Below are 24,708 nucleotides of genomic sequence, written 5' to 3'. Positions count from 1 at the left end.
CCTCCCCAGTCCACAGGGTGGCACTGCATACTATCGCCTCTTCTCTTCCTCCGTCTACAGACCAGATGATTGTCATCCTCACCACCTCTGATGTCACTTCTGGTGTCCATCTGCCTGGACCCTCCTCTTCCTGCCTATCTGGCATTTAACAAGAAATGTCGCCATCTTGGAGAGTCTGATCTTAGACTTGCATCCTTATGGAGGTCCTTTTTTGCTGAAAAGCTCATTTATTACTTTTCCTTAACAATATGTGGGGTCGCTGAGATGCCCTAAGTCTTTATCTTTGTCTTGTCCTTTTTTTTAGAATAGGTAGATGGTAAAGGACATGAATGGTTACTGTTAGTTTCTTCTGTCGAAATGCACGTGTCATGTAACTTTTATGTGGAGGATATCCATTTGTTAAAGACCTGAATTGTTAACTGTTTTGTGGCCTGAGCTCTCCAACTTTCATTCACTCATAATAAACTGATGTGAGTATTTTGAGGGCCTCTGGTGGCACAGTGACTGGTGCTGCTGCCACGTAGTTCCGTGTGACCGGGTGTGATTCCCAGTCTGGTTATTGCAGGTTAGATTAAGGGGACTCTGTAAATTGTCCCAGCATGTGTGCGTCAGTGTGCCCTGTGGTAAGCAGGGGTCCAGTCCAGTCTCGGTTCCTTCCAAGTTCCCAGTGCTTACAGGACAAGTTTCCAATGTTTCTGTGTCCCGTGGCCCAGGACTTTTCATTTCCATATAGATTGCGTGTTACATGCACAGTCAATGAGACAGACCAGACTCCTCGTCAACATCCTGCTCATTTCCTCTGAAGGTGATGGCACAGATAAGCTTTGACCGCACTCCCCCTGCACTCTGAGGTACCCAGTGGCAGTCTGGCTCTGCACCACTAAATAATTACAGAGGTGTTAAGGGGAGCAGATGAGCAAACATCATGAGGAAGGATGTCTTCAGGCTGCGATGGCCTCACGTGTTTGAGAGCTTTGCACTCTGCTGAACTCTATTTAAAGGATTCATTCCCAGAGGGACATTCACGGCTGGAGGAGAAACTCTGAAAATCATCAAGGGACTTTGCAATTAGAGGTACTTTAGGATTTGAAAAATTTTTATAAGTTTAAAGGGAGATGCAGAAGCAAAACCATTAAGAAGGGAGGTGTGGAGATTTTATATATAAACGCCTGATTGGTGCAATGCTGTTGAGCTGATGGTCCTTCTCACAGGTTCTCTCAACCCTGCAGAAGACTTCTGAAGCTCTGTTAGAGTGACCATTGGGCCCTTCCTGCCCGGTTACTCAGTTTGGACAGTCGGCCAACTCTGTGAAGGGTCCTGGAGGTCCCAAACTTCTTCCCTTTCACGATTCTTGAGGCTGCTGCGCTCCTGGGAACACTCTAAGCTTTAGAACGGGTTTGCACCCCTTGGCCTGACTGAAGTTGACGGTGGTCTACAGAAGAGAGTTCCTTGGACTTGGTTTTTGTTTTAGACATACAGTGTGAATTATGGGATGTTCTATACACAGGTGGTCCACATATACCTTTCTAAATGATGTTCATTCCAGGCCAAGATCCAACCTACGAACTTTGCAATCAAGCTCCAGCCTCACTGGGCCACATGTTTTGATTGTGCACGAAAATTAACATTTTGGACTAGAATTTTAAAATGCCTATCAGACAGCCTTGGCATCACAGTCTCTTCTAATCCATTAACATTATCTCAGAGTGGCTTAAACTGGAGACGGACAAACAAACTGGAATTGCCTTTACTTCTCTCTTGGCACGTAGACTTGTCTTGCTCAACTGGAAGAATCCTAACCCACCTCCTTTACATCAGGAGGTTACTGATATATTATTTACTAGCCGACGCCCGCCGTAGCATATGCCAGTGTAAGAATAGGAACGTAAAATGGTGAGAAAGGGATTCAGAAATCAAGAAGAAAGAAATACTTCTTGAAAGACGCAGTTGTGAATCGGTGTTTTGCTGGAGACGACAGATAACGAGTCAAAAGATCTAACCCTAGAAAAAGCCTCGTACAACTGACCGTGGCTGAAGACTGGTTGTTGTAGATTAACGCAAATCTGTGCAAACGTAATGCAAGGTAGGATGTTGGGGTCGTGTTTGAAGTAAATGACAATGGTAGCATGGGGAATCTCGGAAAGAGCTTGAATTTCAGCTTCACCACCATAAACTCCAGATGTTGCCATGTATTGATAGTACTTGTTGTGATAACTCGACTTGTGTTGGAAAGAACAACAGGAAGAACATCTTCAAATCCGTCCCAGTGTGATGCAACAAAATCTACTGCACTATGTCGTAGTGAGAGTGCATTGCCTTCATCAACCATTTGTGTCAAGAAATAACCCACTGATAGGAACAGGCCATTGCCGGATCCTGGAATAGAGATGACATTGTACAAAAACCCGTCGACAGAGAAGATACTGTCGTTCATTTTATAACAAAGGCTTAGGAAATGACCGTCGCAGTATAACGAAAATAGCAAGGAGCGAAACCAATGGCAATGGTCGAGAGAGTACCTTCCTGTAGCAGGCTATGGAAAAGACTCCCAGTCGCACACATGGCCGAAGTGAAAGGTTACGCGGTCGGGCTAGATATCGGGCGGTGACGTGACACCAATGGGGTCATGAGAGAGGAGCGGGGAACGCGGTAGTCCGAAGGAGGAATAGGAATTGAGAAAAGCGGCGTGGGGGTGTATGGGAGGCCGCGGGCAGAGTGGGGAAGGGTTTGGAAGAGGAGGAATAGGAATCGAGAAATGCCGTGTGGGCTGCGTGTAGGGGAGACGGGTTTGAAGAGGAAGCAGGACGAACCAGGAGAGAAATATATATAAGAGATATATTATTTGAAATTCTCATTTAGAGGATCTGCTCAAAACTTTTTTATGAAACCCGGCAGGACCTAATCAGTAACATTTTAGATTAAGCTTTTATATTGGGGGGAAAAGACTCCACTCTCTCTACTACTCTCAAGAGTTTTACACGGGCTGTCGGCCTTCCTCTCTTTCTCATGGGTGGCGGAGGTGGATTTGTGTTTAGTTTTGTTAAGTTTAACTTGATTATATGGAGTGTTAATATGCCTTTAATAAATTCAATACAAGATCCAAACCAAAAGGAAGAATAAAGTTTTCCATCGTGTCTGCATTATTCGGCCTTGACCACGCCCCTCCATATGGCTCACCCAATCGTTACTCCTCCTGCGTGTGTCTGTGACGATGGGGGTTCTGCTCCATGCTCCCATCTGGAGGTTAAAATCCAAAAATAATTCCTTTAAAGCGAGGTTAAAAACAATGGCCTGAAGCAGACCTTTTAAAAACAAAGCCCGGTGCCTTCTTTCTACTGGTGACTCCCCTGCTTCTCCCATCCAGGCTATGCACCAGAGGAGTCACCCTACCTGCAGCTGACCTTCTCTGCCTTCTGCTGGTCTGTTCGCATTTCCGATCCCTGACTCTGGTGGGCTCCACCAGACCATAACTTGGGCTCCCCAGCGACCAGGGCATTCATGCTGGGGCTTTCACTTCCCAATACTCCGACTCCCGCTGACTTCTTGGCCTTATGCGGTGAGCCATCCTCCTTCCGGTCACTCCAGGCTCCTCACTAACACTCAGTAAGAGCGACCACTACCAACTGCCCCCAGGTGCTGGCCAAACACCCCTCTAGGGCTCACTGCTCAGCTGCCATCTGCTCTCCACAACGAGCGAGTTCGCTCACTCACACACCGGCTTTATTCCTTCTGGCATCCTGGCTCCTTCTTCTTCTTCTTCTTCTTCTCACACTTCTAAGTGGACTTGATATACTTGAGCAACCTTCTCCATAGACGTCCCCAGTCAGACCCTTTTCTATTAAAATTATTTTCTTCTTCTTCTTCTAAGTGGGATCAATGTGCTTGATGAACCTTCTTCATACAGTTCCCCATTTACACCCTTTTCTATTAAAATGATTTGTGTCTTCTTCTTCTTCTTCTTCTTCTTCTTCTTCTTCTTCTTCTCACACTTCTAAGTGGACTTGATATAATTGATCAACCTTCTCCATAGAATTCCCCAGTCAGAACCTTTTAAATTAATATTATTTCTTCTTCTTCTTCCAAGTGCAATCAGTGTGCTTGATGAACCTTCTCCATACAGTTCCCCATTTACACCCTTTTCTATTAATATTATTTGTGTCTTTTTCTTCTTCTTCTTCTAAGTGGACTTGATATACTTGATCAACCTTCTCCTTAGACTTCCCCAGTCAGACCCTTTTCTATTAACATTAGTTTCTTCTTCTTCTTCTTCTTCTTCTTCTTCTTCTTCTTCTTCTTCTTCTTCTTCTTCTTCTTCTTCTTCTTCTTCTTCTTCTAAGTGGGATCAATGTGCTTGATGAACCTTCTTCATACAGTTCCCCATTTACACCCTTTTCTATTAATATTATTTGTGTCTTATTTTTCTTCTTCTTCTTCTTCTTCTAAGTGGGATCAATGTGCTTGATGAACCTTCTCCTTAGACTCCCCAGTCTGACCCTTTTCTATTAACATTACTTTCTTCTTCTTCTTCTTCTCACACTTCCAAGTGGGATCAATGTGCTTGATGAACCTTTTCAATACAGTTCCCCATTTAGACCCTTTTCTATTAATGTTATTTGTTTCTTCTTCTTCTTCTTCATCTCACACTTTTAAGTGGACTTGATATACTTGACCAACCTTCTCCATAGACTTCCCCAATCAGAACCTTTTCAAATTAATATTGTTTCTTCTTCTTCTTCTTCTTCTTCTTCTTCCAAGTGGAATCAATGTGCTTGATGAATCTTCTTCTAGCTTAACCTCCACTCACGTTCTTTTTCTTTCTCCTTTCCGCACTCACGCTCCTACTATATATAATGGGGATGTGGTTCAGGTGTGGCGATTAGCAGTTCCCGGCATCAATTAGAGATGCAGACAATTCCTCACCTGTGCACTTAAGTAAGGAAACGCCCGCATCACAAAGTGCCCGAGAATCGCTCCTACCACACTACCATGCCCCTCTTTAAACCGCGAGTGTGCCGATTAAAAACTGGCCTTTCATCTGAGCCGTGGACCCGCTATATCACAGCGTCCTCTCTCCGTCCCACCCCGTGACCCTCGAAGTGCTGCTGACTCGCCCTTCAACGCAGTTGGTTATAACGGTAAGGCAGGAAAGAAAATGATCTATTCAAGAATGGCAAATTTTAGATAATGAACATCTGAATAAAGAAAATTAACAAACAAGCGCTGCATGTAATAAAAGTCAAGAATAAAGAGAATCATCCAATAAATGAGAAAGAGAAAAATATTCCAAAAAATATGAGAACAGAAATGCGAAAAAGTAACATTTATAGAATATAAGTTAGAGGATAAAATCATTGATAATGTTGTTTTTGACAAGGCTTTAATGTAATTCAATTTTTTATTTACTTTTTATTACGTTTTATTACATTTTACATTTTTACATCTACCTTTTACTTTTTACTACGTTTTATTATTCATTGCTATTTAAAATAGACAGTTGTAGTGAAACACTCAAGTAACTGATTTTCTATCTGTAATAACTGAGGAGCAAATCGTCTTCCTCCTGCACCCCACATACTCGTCTATTTACCAGCTCTGCTTTCTCTAATGGGGATGGGCGCCCTGACCCCCTTTCAGTGGTTCAACAATGATATATTTGGTGCCCAGTGCCCTCCCAGGGGATTGGCGAGTGAAGCGAGCAGGGGCCAGAGCCCCCCTAGTTATTATTATTATTTTGTCCTGATGGATCATTGAGTGTAGGCTGATGAAGTCAGAGACATATGGACTCTGAGCACATGAGGACAAACATTTTCTGGTCTAATGAGACACAAATTAAACTCCAAGTGTTGTGCCAGGAGGAGATTGTCATATCTGCCTAATGCCATCTCTAGGGTGAAGCTTGGTTGTGGCAGCATCCTGCTACGGGACAGGGTGACTGGTCAGAACTGAGGGACGGAAGAATACATCCCAATACAGAGAGAGGGGTCTTCGAAGAAAACTTGCTCTAAAGTGGATTGCACCTCAGATAATGGGGAGTGACATTGACCCAAAGCACACAGCCAAGACAACGCTGGAGTGGCTTCATGACAAGTCTCTGAGTGTCCCAGACTCCTATGGAGTGACCTGAAAATGGCAGTTCACAGCAGCCTGAGAGGATCTGACAGGAAGAATAGGATAAAGTGTCCAAATGCAGGTGTGCAAAGCTTGAGGAGACTGATCCAGAATAACCCTTAAGCTGGAATTGCTTCCAAAATGGCTTCCACAAAGTACTTCAATGAATGAGAGATTTCGGCTTTTGGTTTTGAGTGCATTTACAAACCTTTCTGACAACATGTCTTCACTTTGTCATTATGGGTTATTGAGTGTACTGTAGATTGAGGGTCAAAAATGGCAATTGTATCCATGTCAGATTAAATATACAACACCATGAAGAGTGAAAGTATAGAGGTCTGAATCCACTGTAATGGCATCAGAGATAACACCCAAGGTATGTGCTGTAAGAGAAGAATGGGCATCCCGGCCAGGGAGATGCATGGGTTATTATTACGTGGATGGGAGGCCAAAGCGGAATAACACAGGGATTGGCCAACTGGACGAAGGGATGACTTTGTGCCCGGCTGGTGTAGAATAATGGATAGACCAACAGAAGCTGTAACATGAGAGTGCTTCAATTCCTCATACGCTAAGTGGCAGTGTCGGGACACCTGCGGGGGCACTAGGGAAATGGAGGCCAGAAAGAGGAAGAATTAGTGATTTATTGTATTCATTAATTGTATAATTGTGGCACGTTATGAGGAGGAGGTCTGTGAAGGTGAATTGAGGAATACATATTCTTAATTTTATTCTATTAACGTCTAGTGCATTGCTGTCTGTGGTTTGAGGCTCTCTGGCGCCCCCTTGTGGTCACAGTGCTCATTCAGTGAAATTAATAGTCCAACAGGCTTAAAGACTGACAGAATATTCTAGAAGAATGCATCATCTCCACTCAAGAAGGAACTTTTTTTTTCTGTATTCAGAAACAACTCGTCATCATCCATCCACTCTTTTAATTGCTATTTTCAAATGTTACAAAACTGAATTTTAATGCTGTTCATAAAAGAACAGTATGTAATCTTTATTTATATAGCACCTTTAATAGGCATAACATATACAATAAACACATTGTCACATACAATACATGTTGGGGTGCCACTATGTCATAACATGGAACAGTGGTGAACCTTCCCAGGAGTGGCTGGCCGACCAAAATTACCCCAAGAGCGCAGAGACGACTCATCCGAGAGGTCACAAAAGACCCCAGGACAACGTCTAAAGAACTGCAGGCCTCACTTAAGGTCAGTGTTCACGACTCCACCATAAGAAAGAGACTGGGCAAAAACGGCCTGCATGGCAGATTTCCAAGACGCAAACCACTGTTAAGCAAAAAGAACATTAGGGCTCGTCTCAATTTTGCTAAGAAACATCTCAATGATTGCCAAGACTTTTGGGAAAATACCTTGTGGACTGATGAGACAAAAGTTGAACTTTTTGGAAGGCAAATGTCCCGTTACATCTGGCGTAAAAGGAACACAGCATTTCAGAAAAAGAACATCATACCAACAGTAAAATATGGTGGTGGTAGTGTGATGGTCTGGGGTTGTTTTGCTGCTTCAGGACCTGGAAGGCTTGCTGTGATAGATGGAACCATGAATTCTACTGTCTACCAAAAAATCCTGAAGGAGAATGTCCGGCCATCTGTTTGTCAACTCAAGCTGAAGCGATCTTGGATGCTGCAACAGGACAATGACCCAAAACACACCAGAAAATCCACCTCTGAATGGCTGAAGAAAAACAAAATGAAGACTTTGGAGTGGCCTAGTCAAAGTCCTGACCTGAATCCAATTGAGATGCTATGGCATGACCTTAAAAAGGCGGTTCATGCTAGAAAACCCTCAAATAAAGCTGAATTACAACAATTCTGCAAAGATGAGTGGGCCAGAATTCCTCCAGAGCTGTAAAACTCATTGCAAGTTATAAGCGCTCAGTTATTGCTGCTAAGGGTGGCCTAACCAGTTATTAGGTTCAGGGGCAATTACTTTTTCACACAGGGCCATGTAGGTTTGGATTTTTTCTCCCTAAATAATAAAACCATCATTTAAAAACTGCATTTTGTGTTTACTTGTGTTATATTTGACTAATGGTTAAATGTGTTTGATGATCAGAAACATTTTGTGTGACAAACATGCAAAAGAATAAGAAATCAGGAAAGGGGCAAATAGTTTTTCACACCACTTTATATATTATTAAGCACTTTGAGCTACATTTTTTTTGTATGAAAATGTGCTATATAAATAAATGTTGTTGTTGTTGTTGTGTGTATATATATATATACAGTGGTGTGAAAAACTATTTGCCCCCTTCCTGATTTCTTATTCTTTTGCATGTTTGTCACACAAAATGTTTCTGATCATCAAACACATTTAACCATTAGTCAAATATAACACAAGTAAACACAAAATGCAGTTTTTAAATGATGGTTTTATTATTTAGGAGAAAAAATACAAACCTACATGGCCCTGTGTGAAAAAGTAATTGCCCCTGAACCTAATAACTGGTTGGGCCACCCTTAGCAGCAATAACTGCAATCAAGCTGCATTTATAACTTGCAATGAGTCTTTTACAGCTCTGGAGGAATTTTGGCACACTCATCTTTGCAGAATTGTTGAAATTCAGCTTTATTTGAGTGTTTTCTAGCATGAACCGCCTTTTTAAGGTCATTTAAGCATCTCAATTGGATTCAGGTCAGGACTTTGACTAGGCCACTCCAAAGTCTTCATTTTGTTTTTCTTCAGCCATTCAGAGGTGGATTTGCTGGTGTGTTTTGGGTCATTGTCCTGTTGCAGCACCCAAGATCGCTTCAGCTTGAGTTGACGAACAGATGGCCGGACATTCTCCTTCAGGATTTTTTGATAGACAGTAGAATTCATGGTTCCATCTATCACAGCAAGCCTTCCAGGTCCTGAAGCAGCAAAACAACCCCAGACCATCACACTACCACCACCATATTTTACTGTTGGTATGATGTTCTTTTTCTGAAATGCTGTGTTCCTTTTACGCCAGATGTAACGGACATTTGCCTTCCAAAAGTTCAACTTTTGTCTCATCAGTCCACAAGGTATTTTCCCAAAAGTCTTGGCAATCATTGAGATGTTTCTTAGCAACATTGAGATGAGCCCTAATGTTCTTTTGCTTAACAGTGGTTTGCGTCTTGCAAATCTGCCATGCAGGCCGTTTTGCCCAGTCTCTTTCTTATGGTGGAGTCGTGAACACTGACCTTAATTGAGGCAAGTGAGGCCTGCAGTTCTTTAGACGTTGTCCTGGGGTCTTTGTGACCTCTCGGATGAGTCGCCTCTGCGCCTTGGGGTAATTTTGGTCCGCCGCCACTCCTGTGAAGGTTCACCACTGTTCCATGTTTTGCCAATTGTGGATAATGGCTCTCACTGTGGTTCGCTGGAGTCCCAAAGCTTTAGAAATGGCTTTATAACCTTTACCAGACTGATAGATCTCAATTACTTCTGTTCTCATTTGTTCCTGAATTTCTTTGGATCTTGGCATGATGTCTAGCTTTTGAGGTGCTTTTGGTCTACTTTTCTGTGTCAGGCAGCTCCTATTTAAGTGATTTCTTGATTGAAACAGGTGTGGCAGTAATCAGGCCTGGGGTGGCTACGGAAATTGAACTCAGGTGTGATACACCACAGTTAGGTTCTTTTTTAACAAGGGGCAATTACTTTTCACACAGGGCCATGTAGGTTTGGATTTTTTCTCCCTAAATAATAAAAACCATCATTTAAAAACTGCATTTTGTGTTTACTTGTGTTATATTTGACTAATGGTTAAATGTGTTTGATGATCAGAAACATTTTGTGTGACAAACTTGCAAAAGAATAAGAAATCAGGAAGGGGGCAAATAGTTTTTCACACCACTGTATATATATATATATTATAAAAAAAAACGAGACGTGATTTTCTCGGAGAGACACTTATACATCCCGCGAGACGAGTCCATGCCCAGGGCAGGAAATAAAGGAGGAAGAGTAGATGAAAAAGTAGAAAGTCGTAAAGAAGTCAAAAACGTTGGTGTGGTACACATGCAGAGCAGGTTAGAGACAATGAAAAAAAAAAACTATAAAAAAAATGATAGTAAAGATCAAATTAGCACAAACAAACGGAAATTATTACTCTGTGAAATAACGGAACAGCGAAAAGAGATCAAAACCATTGTTCAGATTTAAACTTTAAGTCGGAAACTTGTAGATCGTGTAATTTGTGTTGTCAGCGAGAATTAAAAGATTCCAAAAACTTTGGCACAGTATGATGTCCCATGAGACGAAGACTTTTACCAAGAGATTCTTTCAAGTCACATCCTACTTACATCTATTTTCAAACAAGACCACGGACGTCTAACTTCAGTCGTGTGAATGCTTTTGTCAGACACAATTCCTGCACTCTCAGCTCATAAATTTTATCAGGACAATAAAATGTATATGTTCTACATGACACGTCAACGACAACGCGAAGAAGAAAGAGCATGGACAAACATTCGAGAAAGTCATTTCATTTATTAGAGAGAAAGAAACGATATTCACTCACGGGCAATTATACGTTGCGTTGTCACAATGCAAGTCCAAACACGGAATCAAAATTCAATGCGATGTTGAAGAAAAGTTAATTCCAAACATTGTTTTCACTGAAGTTTTAAAGTAAAAATGAAAATAATGCATACGTAACAATTCCCATGAAAATAACAATCTCTTAAAATTGTACAGTATATCCGGTGTGATGGGCGGCTGGTCCCATGCCCGGCCAGGACGCCCCTGTTGCATATGTTTCAGGGGAGCAACCATGGGCAACACAATACTTCCCCTGGGATGCTTGGTAGCAACCTCCCTGGCCAACAGTGATTCCCCAACCTCCTGCAGGGCTCCATGGGTGATGGTGTCCTCCACAGCCTGTTTGGGAGCTGCAGTGGCCACTAGGGGGTGCTGCCTGGATTTCACAGCCCAGCTGGACAAATCTTCAGCTCCACCCAGAAGTTCAATTGGGACCAGGTGCTCAAGCGCCTGGAACACTTCCAGGTGGGCTATAAAAGGGGCCAGCCACCACCACTCAGTGGCCAGAGTCGGGAGGAGAGGACGAAGCTTCAAGGGAGGAGTGGTGGTGCCAGAAGGCAGCATTTTGGTTGTGGTCAGTGCTTGTTTGGGACTGTGTATTGCCTGTGGGGTTCACGGGGAAGACGTGCCCCACAGGTGAAGAAACATAAATCTTTATTTTGATTTTTATATGTGCCTCCGTGTGAGTCTGTGCCAGGATGGGCTCAAGAAGGTGCTATTGTTACACCGGCTAACCAAACCTGGGGATGGAGCACCTTAGTGTGTGTATATATCTATTGTGGTGTATGGCCGGCTGTTCATCCCAGCCAATACCCCTAAGCCACCAGACGGAGCCCTCCCTGCAGTATGGAGGTGGCCCGAAGACCAGCAGGGCATCATGGACATTGGAGTCTTTATGCACAACCCTGCTGGATACCATGGGACCCACTAGGAGACGCTGCAGGGAGGAACGATGTTTATTTGCCATACACCCCGGAAGTACCTCCGAGTCACATGGACAAGGGGAATGACGTGCTTCCGGGGTGCAGAAAAGGACTTTTGATCTGAGCCGGAAGTGATAGGAGATCACATGGACTGGGGATTGGAACACTTCCGGGTCAGGGATAATAAAAGGATTGTGGGAGCTCCCAGACGGCGAGCTGAGCTGGGAGGAAGGGTGGCAACGCGTCTGGGAGTGTGGAGGATTGATTTATTGTAGTGATTTGTCTATTTATGAGTATTGCGGAGAGGAGGGTGCTTGGTGCACTGTGCAGTTTGAATAAAGTCAACTTTTGGCCTTTTACTTCGTGTCTGGCGTCTTGGACAAGGGTTCAAGGCAGCGACAGCGCCCCCTATCTGTCACACTATATATATATATACATTGTGATCTTAACACACTCCACAATGACTAAAAAGGGAGAAAATTAAAAAGAAATATATCTACAGTATATATACATATTTATGGTGGTTGAGTGAGGAATGACAAGCTGGAGTGAATAAATGTTGGGGTGCCAACCCGGTTGCCCCTGTTTAATTCTCAAAATCTTTTCTTTAGGACAAAAGTAAGCAGGCATTTGATGGCGCAGATATAAGCACTAAATTAGATCTCCCCTAAGGGCTGAAGTGTAAGGATTTTCCATGGTGGGTCATGAAAATGGAGCTCCAGCCTGCAGGGTGCTCTGATCGCAGAATGGCACCTCCTTCTGGTATCCTTGGATTTTACAAGTGGAGAATCAGAAGGGGCGGAGTCAGCTGCCCTCACTGGGCGTTTTCTCAGCACTGTGGAGGGAAAGGAAAAGGAACATGCTTAGCAGCAGCGCCCCTACATTTTTAGGCAGGTTTTTAAAATGATTTTAAACATATTTAAAGTATTTATTTATTTATAAAAAAAAACAATTTTAGGTGAATGTTTTGAGGGGTTTAATATTTATAGGAATATTTGTTTTGGATGGGTTACAAAAAAATGTAAATCAGTGTTGATTTTACAGATTAGTGTACCAGTACCTGCTTTTGTGGCTCTCATCCCTTACCCTAAACCAGTGGTTCTCAATCTGTGGGGAGGACCCCCCTAGGGGGGCGCAAAGTAACAAAAATGGGGAGCAAAGACATGAAAAAAAGAAAACAAGAATCGAAAATATGAAAAATACATCTATTGAAACCAATACAAATGAACTTAAACTACATTCTGATACTAGAAAAATAAATATAGAGTTAGAGAAATGTCGATAAAAGTTAAGTAGGTATAATAAAATATGCATCTATGATATATCATTAATTAAAAAAGAACAAATTGGTATTAGTGGGCTCCTTTCCAAAAAGCCTTAGGGGGGGCGCGATTAAAACTGTTATGAATACACGGGTCGCAAATACTTAAAGGTTGAAAAACGCTGCCCTAAGCCTAAGCCTAACCCCGACCAGAAGACCTAAGTGGTCAACTTGGAAAGCAAAGATGGAGACGTTTCATCACATATTCAGGCATGATATGTGAGAGCAAGAATTTTATAAACCGGATGCCAATGTAATGCCATTAAAAATGGAGTACTATGAGACCTTTTGATTGCTTGACGCAAGACCTTTGCAGCACCATTCAGACTGACTGAAGGAGGTCCAAAAATGAATTGTTCTGAAATGTAAAAAAGTCCATCACAAAGGTCGAAACGAGAGGAAATAAAAAAGTGAATACGCATCTCCATCTCGGCCCTGAGCACAAGACTCCTCAAATTGGCAACATTTTATAAATGAAGAATGCCCGAATGAACGTGTGGTAAAATGCTTTTGGGGTCTGTTGGCATTGCCTCTGTTTTTTTTTTAAAACATTGTGCCCAGGCTGCAGCTGGGCGTAGGTGAACACAAAAGCGTGGACCAGGGTGTTGATGTGGGAATTGGCGGAGCCCACATTCACATGTAGACATCTCATTAGCGCTCTGGGGTGTGTAATTAGGCAACTGTGACTACTAAGGTATAAAAGAGCCCGAGCAGGACAAATGGGGAGATCAAAAAACGAAAGAATGAAAGAAAAAGTGAATGAATAAAGAGTACTGATGTTAAAAGGAAGGAGGGGAGGACGGAAAGACAGATAAGTGATAAGATGGGTTTTAGGAAGTTCAAGTTCTTATCTTTTTAGGGAGTCAAAGCTTGGAGGGGGCTGTCAAAAAACAGGGCCTGTTAAAGCCCATCAAGGTGTTCCTTGTGTGATTTTGGGCTATACAAGAAAGAAATTGTTATTGTTGTTGTTGATGTTGAAGTGAAGAGCAGCAGGACCGTGGCTGAGCAGGTGTGATAGCGTGGAGGCAAGCAGTCGGGAATTGGTCGCCCGGAGAGGAGCAGGTGGCGGCACCCACAAGGCAGGGTCACTCCTATCTGAGCATCCAAGGAGCAGAAGCGGCCAACTGTTCCAAGGGGGTTCCCGCTGAAGATTGAGGGATGCTGGTGGGAGTTAAAGGAGCAGGGCCTGCTGGGTTCCCTGCTGAAGTCCTTGGGATGGGAATGGAAGTGTCTCCCAAGAGGAGCAAACAGACGGCACCCATGGGTTAGGGTCGAAACCTAATGAGCACCCAAGGCGCGGGAGCAGCCAGTCACTCTAAATGTGCATTAAAACTCAGGGACTGGTCAAAAATAACACCTAAAATTAATAACTATAAGAAGAGAAAGTTTCCAAATAAGGTGCAGGGCCCCAGACCCCAAGTACAGACCCCCAGGTCAATGAAGAGCACAGCTCGGCAGCCATATTGAGACAGGCATGCCTCCTGCTTTGAAGAAAGCTGACCACAAATGACTAACTAACTAACAGGTCCGTGTGCCGCCTGACACTACACACCAGCATTTATCAGGTTGTATGGTTGCCAATATTCAATTGTACTTTGCTTATTGTTATTATTTATGACTATTATCAATAATCTGTGGTGGGCTGGCGCCCTGCCCAGGGTTTGTTTCCTGCCTTGCGTCCTGTGTTGGCTGGGATTGGCTCCAGCAGATGCCCATGACCCTGTGTTAGGATATAGCGGGTTGGATATTGGATGGATGGATTATCAATAATACATTATTTAAAGTGTAACTTCACTCCTGCTTGTCTTTTACTACACCTAATTGCCTGAGGTTATAAATGTAGAAGAGAAGGTGGGGAGACGTTATAAAGTACAATATCTGATAAAGAGAGGCAAGTCTGTGAGATTTGAGGCATTCTGACAAAAGGCTACACATTAATAATACAAAAAAAGGAAAGGAGAGGAATAGAGAACTCTACCAAGACAAAACAAGTGCCATGTAATGGACACCGAGGGGTGCCATTTTGGTAACTCAAGGGGTGCCCCTACCCAAAGGGTCCTTGAAGTCTTCTAATATTGAATGTATGCATTGGACACCAGAGGGCGTCATTTATGCTACTACAGAGGTGTGTGCCCTGGACCACTAAGCCCCCCAATACACACAATGCACACCTAGCTGGCAAGCGTCACCTTAAAACTTGGTTTTAGGGGGTGGCAGGAGTGAAGGTATTCTGCCCTCCCATTGGTCTGAAGTATGGCTGTTTAGAATTGGCTTGCATCAAAAGCCTTTAACCCCTTGTAGACGATTGTCGTGAATTCGCATCAAACCGTTTGCAGGCTGAATGCAGCCGAGGTGGCATGCGTATCCCGCTAATGCCGGTTGCTGCGTATTCGATACGTTCCAAGGATTGAATTGAAAGTGCTTCTGCTCCCATCTAGCGGTCTTAGTGGAAACTACAACCACCTGAATGAAGCGAGGCGTTGGCGTTTCCATGCACGTGGATTTTGGCTGCTTACTTCGCGAAATTCTCCATATCTGAGGTAAATTGCGCTAAGATAAAAATACATATAAGCTTATAGTTTTCTTCTATTGCTGATATTTCAGAATAGACTACATGTGACGAAAATTCGGAAGTTAGGCGCGTTTGCTATGTCGCTTTTTCGCTACATTCGGCAATAATGGCTGCATATGAAAAATATTGTATTTAGATGCAATATCATAGAAATTCGAATTCCTGTGCATAGATTTCAAATGCTTTGCATTTTTATCCTAGTTTATTTCTAGAATTAATGTAAAAATAGCATACTGAGATATAAATGTGATTTCTGCCGTTCATTTTGAGGCAGAACAAAATGAACACATCAACTTTCTATGGGAAGCGAGCTGGTGGACTTCAAATCAGGGTTCCACCAGTTGAAAGTGATGACAGCTCTCTCAGTGACAGTGAGGAGAGCGATGAAGTCTACATACCTACACCATTATCACAAGGTGATGTTTCTGAAAATGAAAGCAGCAGTAATGAGAGTACTGACAAAGAAAGCAACAGTAATGAAGACTCTGACAGCAATCATGAAGCACCTGCTAGCACCAGTGCTACTAGTGCAAGAAGGCGACCAGCTGCTACTGCAAGGAGAACACAGCAAAAGGTAGTGTGGAAGACGGTGCAACAACAGAATTCTGCAAAAGACATTTCAATTTGGCAAGCTGCTCTTCCAGATGCTGATGAAATCAGACTGCCAATTCAGTACTCCTGAGACTTTTTTGATGCTGATCTTTTGGATAGTATTGCACAACAAAGTTATCTGTATTGCACACAAAAATCCAAATAGTGCCCTCAAATTGGATCAAAATGAATTGGAGCAGTTTACTGTAGTGTACATGAGTGTTGTACATTTACCAAAGTCAAGAATGTACTGGTCCAGTGAATGTCGAGTAGCACAGGTGGCTGATGTGATATCCAGAGACAGATGGGAACAAATTAAAAAATTCATTCATTTCAATGACAACAGCAACATGCCAGGCAACAATGATGGAAATTACGATAAGCTTTTCAAAATCAGGCCAATTATTGATTCACTTCTCCCAAAATTTCAGGTTCTCCCACAAGATCAAATGTTGTCTATTGATGAGCAAATGGTGCCATTCAAAGGTAGAGCTAGTCTAAAGCAATATATCCCCAAGAAGTCAAACAAATGGGGATACAAAATCTTTGTGCTTTGTGACACAAAAGGACTGGTGCATTCATTTGATATATTTGCAGGGAAAATAGATCCTGTGCCTGGAGAACCTAACATTGGTGCAAGTGGAAACATTGTGCTGAAGCTTGCACAAGTTATTCGTGGTGCTCTCAATCACTTACTGTATTTTGACAACTGGTTTTCTTCCTTGGACTTGTTTGTTGCCCTTACAAACAAGGGAATACCAGCCCTTGGGACCGTGCAGCAAAGTCGCCTGCAAGGGTGCAATTTCAGCGTGACACCGATATGAAGAAGAAGGAAGAGGGACATTTGAAGAGAAAAAGGTTGTTGTAGTCAATGTAGAAATAAGAGCAGTAAAATGGTTTGATAATAGAGGGGTGATTGTTGCCAGCACTTTTGCCAGTGCCCAGCCTGCTTCTAATGTAGAAAGATGGGATAGAAAGTCGAAAAAGAAAGTGTCGATAGAATGTCCAAACATCATCAGCCTGTACAACAAGTTCATGAGTGGCGTTGATGCTCTTGATGCACTAATTGCATATTATCGCATCCACATAAGGTCAAAAAAGTACCATCATAGGTTCTTTTTCATTTTGTTGATATGGCCATTGTAAACAGCTGGTTGTTGTATTGATGTGATTGTGATTCACTGGATGTTCCAAGAAAGAAGCAGAAGGATTTGCTTGCTTTTAGAACATCAATTGCACAGGCACTCTGCATGCAAGGCAAGGATATGTCAAGGAAGAAGAGGGGGCGGCCTTCATCTGATGTTGAAAGGGATTTCGAAAAGAAGAAACATCGAGGTCCAGCTAAGGCTATTCCAACAATGGAAGTCCGTTCAGATGCTGTGGGTCACTGGCCAGTGGTTGAAAGTGAACGGCAACGCTGCAAACGCCAAATTGTAAGGGCCAGACTGTAATAAAATGTTCAAAGTGCAATGTTCACCTGTGCCTCAACAAGAACAACAACTGCTTTCGAGAATTCCATGAGTAAGACTGTTTCTCCTCATATGACTTGTTAATTTCATGACATTCTACTGATTTTTGGAAAATTTTTGTAATTTGGATTGTTGACTGGAGGAACTGATCAATAACAGCATCAATAAAATAATCTACATACCTGAGAGTGGAAAATTTGTTTAATTACTATTATTCCCAATTATGCCTAATGTCGCTAATTTGCATCATACCTAAATTTATATCTAATATATGTGCTACATTCAAATTAACAATCTCCACTTAATTTAGCATCTATTTGACAGCAAAAACACAAATAATTTATTTTTTTATACAATTGAAAATAAATTCAGGCAACAAGGGGTTAAGTAACATGACACCCTATTGGCTGTAGGGGTTGGACAGAAAATCAATAGATTTGCTTGCTTTACCTCCCCGCCCTCTGACCAATTGATGAAGGAGCATCACACACACACACACCATGAACTGAAATAAACGGGTTACGAAATGGATGAGTGACTTTGGTATAGTAAAGCACAGTGGCATCAAGCTGGATGTGATTACTTCACCCAAAGCATTACTTTCAACTGACAAACATTTGTCTGTGAAAGACCGAATGCTGTAATAAGAGCGGGAATCAAACAGGCAAATAAAAGAAGGCGGAAACGACTTCCCCCTGCATTAGTCGCCATTGTTCGTGTACTCCCAGGAGTTTGTGTTTTGTGTGCGTCCCGCTTTGCAACATCAAAGCCACTTTAGCAGCTACATTAGAAAAAAAAGTGTCAAAATCTAAAAGTCTCTTTATAGTCTGCCCATCGGTAAAGAGATGAGCTGTTAATGGACCTGTCATCGTTTAATTTCCCTCAGGCTCTGATGTAGAAAAAGAATTTAGGCATCCGATTGAAGAATCTGAACAGTGCAATAAAAACAAACACGCACTCCTCACGGGACGCCTTCATTTGATCATCCGGACCCCAGCGTGAATGACCAGGTCAGATTACAGTCTGGGGGCTCCTCACAAGTGTCACTTTCCTCTCCAAAGCCACATTCTCACTGAAATTATTTAACATTGAGAAATGCAGGATCTTCAACTCATATGATATTTATATGGAAGAAGATGATCCGCTGTGGCAACCCCTAACGGGAGCAGCCGAAAGAAGAAGAAGAATTCAGGATCTTCAACAAGTGTGGGACTACGGGGTGACCTGAAGTGCAATACATCCATCCATCTGTCCATTATCCAGCCAGCTAGATCCTAACTACAGGGTCACTGAGCTAATCCCAGGGCACAAGGCAGGAAACAAACCCCGGGCAGGGCGCCAGCCCACCACAGGGCACACACATACACCAAGCACACACTAGGGACAATTTAGGATCACCAATGCACCTAGCCTGCATGTCTGTGGGAGGAAATCCACGCAGATACGGGGAGAACATGCAAACTCCACTCCTTGGAGGACCTGGGAAGCGAACCCAGGTCTCCTAACTGTGAGGCAGCAGTGCTACCCACTGCGCCACCGTGCCACCAAGTACAATACAATACAAGACAATTTATTTTTTGTAAAGCCCAAAATCACACAAGAAGTGCCGCAATGGGCTTTAACAGACCCTGCCTTTTGACAGCCCCCCATGAGCCTTGACTCTCTCTCTACCCCTTTCCAGGTAGGTTGGACGTGCAGTGGGTGTCAAACAAGGGGAGTAAATACAACACAATACACAGAACAGAACAATACAATATAATAGTACAATACAAAGAAATACTACAAGTGCAGAGCAGAATTCAGCAGTAGATGATATCCCATAATAGGATTTGGATTTGTTCAGAGTCCTGGAGACCTCAGCCATCAAGCTGCCTCCCCCTGTTGGCCCTTCCATAGCTGAGTCATTGCTGGGCCAGCCAATCAGATGAAAGGACCTTTCTACCCAACGATTCCAGTGCTCCTCCATCAAAGATGACTTTTTCTTAGACAGGCAAACAACTTGGCAGATGGGCAGTGGCACCAAGTCACCAGTCACTTCAATGGTTATGGGGTGGGCAGGGCTAGTCACTTGAGTGGCAGTAAGCTGGGCAGGGCTTCATGCTTGAGTGGCAGCTGATTAGATGGGGCTCCATGCAAGAACAAAGTACTGAAGTGAGTACTGTGAAGTGAGTGAGCCAACAGAAGACCAAGTCAGTCAGGGCCTCAAACTCCAACCAATTTCACTCCAACCAGTTGCTTAGTTAGGTGCAGAGTCTTGGTGTTAATTAAACTTGTTCTTTAATTCCATGGCTTGTTGCTGAAATTATTAATTTTCTCTTTTCTAAGAGCTCTTTTAAAATGTTTTGGGGTCCTGAGTGGATCAACATTCCTGGGACCTTCATCTTTCTTTATTTTCAGATATTGTATGATGGGCACTGTTTGCTGGTCACGTTTTGGCTCATTTTATAACTCTTTATTGTTTGACTGTTAATTAAGGAGAAAGAAACAATTGAGGGATCCGAGTCTTCAAGAACAAGTCAATTAATTCAAGCGACGTTCATTAGCAGCAAAAACTGATCACTAATTAAGAAAAGGGTTAGAATTAAAACCTGCAGCCACTGCAGCCCTCCAGGACCGGATTTTGAAACCACTGGGTTATATCATAAGGACTGCTGAATATAAAGGACACTATGCTTAGACCATATAAGGTATCATCTGGAGTACTGTGTGCAGTTCTGGTCACCATGCAACAAAAACGACATAGCAGCTGTGCAGAGGAGAGTAACCAGGTGCATCATGGGATTTAAGAATGGACCCTGCACAGTAGACTGTGTGTGGACCTTATCCAGGTCTTCAAAATCCTCAAATTCATTGATAATGAGGATCCAGTGGAATTCTTTCAACTTAACAGTGAATAACATACTGGAGGACACCTAGTGGCGATTAAGGTGAAGTGCGCTTAGGAATTAAGCCAGGGGTAAATTATTTAGGCAAAGACTTGTGGAAATCTGGACAAAAATACCAAGACATGGAACGGAAGCAGAAACCTTGAGAATCTTTAAGAAGAATTTGGAGGAGACATTGGGACAGCTGAGCTATGAGCTAAACAAACGGGCTTGATGGACTGAATGGTCTCCTCTCGTTTGTCAGATTTCTTATGTTCTGCAGACTGGATGGGACTAAATGATAGAATATACAATACAATATAATTTATTTTTGTATAGCCCATAAGGAGTGCCACAATGGGCTTTAACAGGCCCTGTCTTTTGACAGCCCCCCAGCCCTGACTCACTAAGAAGACAAGAAAAAAACTCCTTGACAGTGAAAAAATCTTCTAGCATTGTTATACCATGGAAGACCCAAAGAGTGTCTGATTTAAAGAGAACATGTCGTAGAGCTGAGCGTCAATGGAGGAAGACTAAACTTACTATCCACTATGAAATATTAAAAGTCAAAATAACAGAATACAATAACACAGTCCGTCTTGAGAGGCGCTGCTATTTCTCCAAGATTATAAATAACAATGCTAGTAATCCCAGAGTCCTATTTTCTACAATTGATCGCCTACTAAACCCAGGTAACTCAAAGGAATGCCTCCTAAGTACTTCCAGTAAAACCTGTGAGGCTGTCGCTGTATTTTTCAATCAAAAAATTAATGATATAAGAAATAACATAGTATATCCCTCCAACACTAAGGATCCTCCTAAACCCCAGCATCCTGTTATAAACAAATTAAACTCTTTCACTAGGATAGATTTACCTGATTTACAAAAAATAATCTCTCAATTAAAACCCTCCACCTGCGTCCTTGACCCGATACCAACAAGGTTTTTCAAAGAAGTATCAGGCGTGCTAATTGATAATGTTCTGACATAGTAAATTCATCATTAGATACGGGGTCTTCCCAGACTGTCTTAAGACTGCTGTAGTTAAACCCCTACTTAAGAAACATAATCTTGACCCCTCGGCTCTTGAAAATTTTAGACCCATCTCTAACCTGCCTTTCTTAAGTAAAGTTCTAGAGAAGGCAGTCATTATGCAGTTAAATGACCACCTCAATAAACATGCTATTCTTGATAAATTTCAGTCAGGTTTTAGAACAAATCACAGCACAGAAACTGCACTCGTTAAAGTAGTAAATGACTTATGGTGAATGCAGACAGAGGCCATTTATCTGTTCTCATCCTCTTAGATCTGAGTGCTGCATTTGACACCATTGATCACAACATTCTTAGAAATCGCCTTAGTCAATGGGTGGGCCTCTCTGGCAGTGTCTTAAATTGGTTTGAATCCTACCTGACAGGGAGAAAATTTTTGTTAGTTGTGGGAATTACAACTCAAGACACATGATATCCATATGGTGTTCCACAAGGCTCTATCCTGGGTCCGCTGTTATTCTCAATCTACATGCTTCCGTTAGGTCAGATTATCTCAGGGCACAACGTGAGCTACCACAGCTATGCTGATGACACACAGCTGTACTTATCAATAGCACCTGATGACCCTGATTCTATTGATTCACTAACACAATGTCTGACTTGTATCTCAGAATGGATGAATAGTAACTTTCTCAAGTTAAATAAAGAGAAAACTGAAATCTTAGTGATTAGCAATAATGGATACAATGAGGCTATTAGAAATAAACTGGATACATTAGGATTAAAAGTCAAGACGGAGGTAAAAAGCTTAGGGTGATTGTTGACTGTAATCTGAATTTTAAATCACATATTAATCAGATCACTAGGACAGCATTTTTCACTTAAGAAACATAAGTAAAGTTAGACCTCTTATATCACTGAAAGATGCTGAGAAATTAGTTCACGCGTTTGTTTTCAGTCGACTAGATTACTGTAACGCACTCCTCTCAGGACTACCCAAAAAGACATAAATCGTTTGCAACTAGTGCAGAATGCAGCTGCTAGAATCCTAACTAGGAAAAGAAAATCGAACACATTTCTCCAGTTTTGATGTCACTACACTGGTTACCTGTGTCATTCAGGATTGACTTTAAAATTCTGCTTATGGTTTATAAAGCCTTAAATAATCTGCCATCTTATATATCGGAATGTCTGACACCTTATATTCCAAATCGTAACCTCAGATCCTCAAATGAGTGTCTCCTTAGAATTCCAAGAACAAAACTTAAAAGAAGTGGTGAGGCGGCCTTCTGCTGCTATGCACCTAAAATCTGGAATAGCCTGCCAATAGGAATTCGCCAGGCTGATACAGTAGAGCACTTTAAAACACTGCTGAAAACACATTACTTTAACATGGCCTTTTATAACTTCATTTAACTTAATCCTGATACTCTGTATGTTCAATTCATCATAATAACTATTCATGGTGGCTCTAAAATCGTACTGACCCCTACTCTCTTTTCTGTTTCTTTTTCCGGTTTCTTTGTGGTGGTGGCCTGCGCCACCTCCACCTACTCAAAGCTTCATGATGCTCCAACAATGATGGATGGATTAAAAGGCAGAAGTCTACGTGACCATCATCATCATCAAGCCCTTCCGTGAGAACCCTAAATCCAAAGAGGACTGTTTCATTTATGTTAGGTAGAATGCCCAGAGGGACTGGGGTGGTCTCATGGTCTGGAATCCCTACAGATTTTATTTTTTCTCCAGCCGTCTGGAGTTTTTTTGTTTTTTCTGTCCCCCCTGGCCATTGAACCTTACTCTTATTCTATGTTAATTAATGTTGATTTATTTTGTTTTTTATTGTGTCTTTATTTTTCTATTCTTTATTATGTAAAGCACTTTGAGCTACTGTTTGTATGAAAATGTGCTATAGAAATAAATGTTGTTGTTGTTGAAAAAAAAAATGAAAGACGCCTTAAGAAAGGCAATTCAAAGAGAGACCCCTTTCCTGGTAGGTTGGTAGCAAAATTCAGCAGTAAATGATATTACATAATAGGATTCAGATTTGTTCAGAGTCCTGGAGACCTCGGCCATCAAGCTGCCTCCTCCTATTTGCCATTCCACAGTTGAGTCATTGCTGGACCAGCCAATCAGATGAAAGGACCCTTCTACCTGACGATTCCAGTGCTCATCCATCAGAGATGACTTTACCTTAGACAGGCAAAACAACTTGGCAGGTGGGCAGTGGGCACCAAGTCACCAATCACTTCAATGGCAGTGGGGTAGGTGGGGCTAATCACTTGAGTGACAGCAAGCTGGGCAGGGCTTCATGCTTGAGTGACTGCTGATTAGATGGCGCTAAATGCATGAGCAAAGTACTGAATCATGGAGCTGAAGCAAAAATTCTGAGAACCTTTAAGAAGAATCTGGCGGAGACACTGGGACAGCTGAGCTATGAGCTAAACAAATAGGTGACAAATGGACTCAATGGTCTTCTCTCATTTATTAAAGTTCTAGAGAGGCAGCAGGCTAGATGAGACTAAACACTTCAATGGCAGTGGGGTAGGCGGGTCTAGTCTCTTGAGTGGCAGCAAGCTGGGCAGGGCTTCATGCTTGAGTGGCATCTGACTGGATGGGGCTCCATGCATGAGCAAAGTACCGAGTCATGTAGCTGAAGCACAAACCTTGAGAACCTTTAAGAAGAATCTGGCGGAGACATTGGGAGAGCTGCGCTATGAGCTAAACAAACAGGCTTGATAGACTGAATGATCGCCTCTTGTTTGTCAAATTTCTTATATATTCTTATGTACCTGCCACCGGACAAGACGAAACCAGATGATATAGTGACACAACTGGCACTCACACCAACATACAAATGGAGGTTCATCATGTGGTTTAGAGATCTTAGGCTCAAGGCAAGCTGAGTCGATGCATCCAATAAGGAGGATTCACCATTTAACAGCCCTTGTCTGAGGACAAAAGAGCCACGTCTGAACTGAGAAGACACCGTCCCCAATTTGAATTTGTTTCTGCCTGCGAATGCTCAGACAGTGTCATCACTTTTTATCACCGTCACCTCTGTGTTGGCCCTGCGGCAGACGTACTGAACATTCTCAAATGCTCCTAATCCAGTTCAGGGTTGCGCCGTACTGGAGCCTAAAGGCAAGGAGGGTGCCGTCCCAAATCAAAACTGTGATTAGTCACATGAAAAGATGACAACTGTAAGTTTTTGTCCCCAGCGTGGCAGTGTCTGTCTGACAAAGAAAGAAAAATGAAAAGGAAAACACGATGCTGGTAAATGTGGAATCTCGCTAGCCGCTCAGTGTTTGTGATCTTGTCAAAAGTTC

This window comes from Polypterus senegalus, chromosome 13 (genome assembly GCF_016835505.1).
Source record: "Polypterus senegalus isolate Bchr_013 chromosome 13, ASM1683550v1, whole genome shotgun sequence".
Lineage (NCBI taxonomy): Eukaryota > Metazoa > Chordata > Cladistia > Polypteriformes > Polypteridae > Polypterus > Polypterus senegalus.
The sequence above is the reverse complement of the archived record's forward strand: the minus strand, read 5'-3'. Positions refer to the sequence as shown.